Consider the following 3,047-nt stretch of genomic DNA (forward strand, 5'->3'; position numbering starts at 1 on the left):
CCATCTTGGAAATAGGTTTGTCAGCCCCAGTCAGGCCTTCATTGGTCCCCAGCCCTGGCCAACAACTTGTCTGCAACTTCACCCAGCTAAGCCACTCCTGAATTCATAGGAGACCCACAACATTTTTAAAAGCAATGTATTGGCATAAACAACCAGCTCTGGACTGAAATGAGCAGAGACAGTACAAAAGGAAAAGAGGCCTTTGAACCCTCAAACTTCTGCAGGCAGGAAGCAGGCTGCAAAACTACTCAGCTGCAAACAGGATCTGCGTTTCTTGGGAAAAGAAGAATGACTCAGAGAATAGATCCCTGAGTCCAGAGCGTAGATGCGAGACAAGTAATCACCCCCTCCAGGTCACAGAGCTAATAACGGTCGAGCCAGACTTCAAACTGAAGCAGTCTGGCTGTAGAGTCCGTGCTTCTCTCCTCTGCATTATACCATGTCTCTAATGGATGGTTGCATGGGTAGATAGATAGTATGATTTTGGCTCACTGAATTAACATTTTAAAATACCAAGTGGTGCTCATGTAAGTACACAAAGAGGATTCCAGACACCAATGACCGGGCATGTATTGATCTGATGATTGATGATCTTCATGACATTCACTCCAAGAATGATACAGCCTCTGATCCTGAGCCTTTTCTTTTTACACAAAGAAAAATATTAAGAGGACTTCCCTAGTGGCACAGTGGATAAGACTCCACGCTCCCAATGCAGGGGGCCTGGGTTCAATCCCTGGTCAGGGAGCTGGATCCCACACGCGTGCCACAACTAGGAATTCACGTGCCGCAACTAAGGAGCCCACCTGCCGCAACGAAGACCCAGCACAGCCTCAGCCCCAGCCGTAGGCACAGCCAGCGGCACAACCCCAGCCCCAGCTCCTGCTGCAGCTCCTCCAGACTCCGTCCCTACGCCGACATCCTGGAGGTTGGGATGCTCTTGTCCAAAACCAACTGTCTTGACCGCCTGCGTGCCGCGCCCTGCAATGACCTGCACACCACCAAGCTGGCGCCCGGCAAGGAGAAGGAGCCCCTGGAGTCACAGTGCCAGGTGGGCCCGCTCCTGGGCAGCGGCGGCTTCGGCTCCGTCTACTCCGGCATCCGTGTTGCCGACAACTTGCCAGTGGCCATCAAGCACGTGGAGAAGGACCGTATTGCAGGCTGGGGAGAGCTGCCTGATGGCACCCGAGTGCCCACGGAAGCGGTTCTGCTGAAGAAGGTGAGCTCGGGCTTCCCCGGCGTCATCAGGCTCCTGGGCTGGTTCGAGAGGCCCAGCGGTTTCGCCCTGATCCTGGACAGGCCAAGCCAGCACAAGAACTCTTCGACTTTATCACGGAAAGGGGGGCCCTGCAGGCGGATCTGGCCCGCAGCTGCTTCTGGCAGGTGCTGCAGGCCGTGCAGCACTGCCGCAGCTGCGGGGTGCTTCACCGCGACGGCAAGGATGAGAACACCCTTATCGACCTCAGTCACGGCGAGCTCAAACTCATCGACTTCAGGTCGGGGCGCTGCTCGCGGACACCGTCTACACGGACTTGGATGGGACCCGAGCGTATAGTCCTCCAGAGTGGATCCGCTACCATGGCTACCATGGCAAGTCAGCAGCCGTCTGGTCTCTGGGGGCCCTGCTGTACGATATGGTCTGTGGAAATATTCCCTTTGAGCACGATGAGACCATCAGGGGCCAAGTTTTCTTCAGGCAGAGGGTCTCTTCAGAGTGTCAACATCTCATTAGATGGCGTTTGGCCCTGAGACCATCAGATCGGCCATCCTTCAAAGAAATCCAGAACCATCCATGGATGCAAGATGTCCTCCTGCCCCAGGAAACTGCTGAGATCCATCTCCACAGCCTGTTGCCAGGGCCCAGCAGATAGCTTCTGGGCAGGTTCTCCCCTCTCTGTCAGATGCTTAAGGGAGGGGAAGTGTGTGTTTCCAGCTTCCCAAGTACCAGTGACACTTCTCTCAAAGTAGGACAGTGCTTGATACAGGAACAATATTTACAACTCATTCCAGACCCCAGGCCCTGGAGGCCGCCTCCCAAAGAGAGGAGGAGACTCCACCCCAGCCGTCCTAGGCCTCAACTCCTCCCATAGAAGCTCTGCTTCTCATCAGTGTCCAGCACTGCTGGACTTTGCAAAATCCCAGGGGTGGAGGGGTGGGGTGCGAATGGGTCAGAATACAGCCGTGGAACTCTTCCCTTCCTCAGGAGTTCTGCTCAGGGCTTCCCTGGTGGCGCAGTGGTTAAGAATCTGCCTGCCAATGCAGGGGAAACGGGTTCGAGCCCTGGTCCGGGAAGATCCCACATGCCGCGGAGCAGCTAAGCCTGTGCACCATAACTACTGAGCCTGCGCTCTAGAACCCACGAGCCACAACTACTGAGCCTGTGTGCTGCAACTACTAAAGCCCACGTGCCTAGAGCATGCTCCAAAACAAGAGGAGCCACCACAATAGAAACCCGTGCACCGCAACGAAGAGTAGCCCCCGCTCGCCACAACTAGAGAAAGCCCGCGCGCAGCAACAAAGACCCAACTCAGCCAAAAATAAATAAATAAATAAAATTTAAAAAAGTCTGCTGAATGCCATGATGGGTCGGGTAGGGGGAAATTGGGTTGGGGTGAGATAGGACTAGCACCATTTTAAGTCCCTGTCACCTCTTCCGACTCTTCTGAGTGCCTTCTGTAGGGACTCTGGCTGTGCTGGGAGAAATACTTGAACTTGCCTCTTTTACCTGCTGCTTCTCCAGAAATCTGCCTGGGTTTGGTTCCCTCTCTTTCTCCCCCGTCCTTTCCCCCCATCCTTTATATGAAAGGTGCCATGGAAGAGGCCACAGGGCCAAATGCTGAGCCACCTGCCCTTTTTCCACCTCCTTTAGTAAAGCTCCCAAGTGAACTGGTCTTCCTTTTTGGTTTTTACTTAACTGTTTCTAAGCCAAGACCTCACACACACACACACACAAATGCACAAACAATGCAAATCAACAGAAAAACTGTAAATGTGCGTACAGTTGGCATGGTAGTGTACAAAAGGATTGTAGTTGATCTAATTCTTTT

At 53.6% G+C, this 3,047-nt stretch overlaps 1 pseudogene; it reads left to right on the plus strand.

The window, feature by feature from the left end:
• The first annotated feature begins 919 nt into the window (after window positions 1-919).
• LOC132476490 (serine/threonine-protein kinase pim-1-like) lies at window positions 920-1,871 on the plus strand (annotated as a pseudogene).
• Window positions 1,872-3,047: the final 1,176 nt, after the last annotated feature.

The sequence above is a fragment of the Mesoplodon densirostris genome, chromosome 16, assembly GCF_025265405.1.
Source record: "Mesoplodon densirostris isolate mMesDen1 chromosome 16, mMesDen1 primary haplotype, whole genome shotgun sequence".
Classification (NCBI taxonomy): domain Eukaryota; kingdom Metazoa; phylum Chordata; class Mammalia; order Artiodactyla; family Ziphiidae; genus Mesoplodon; species Mesoplodon densirostris.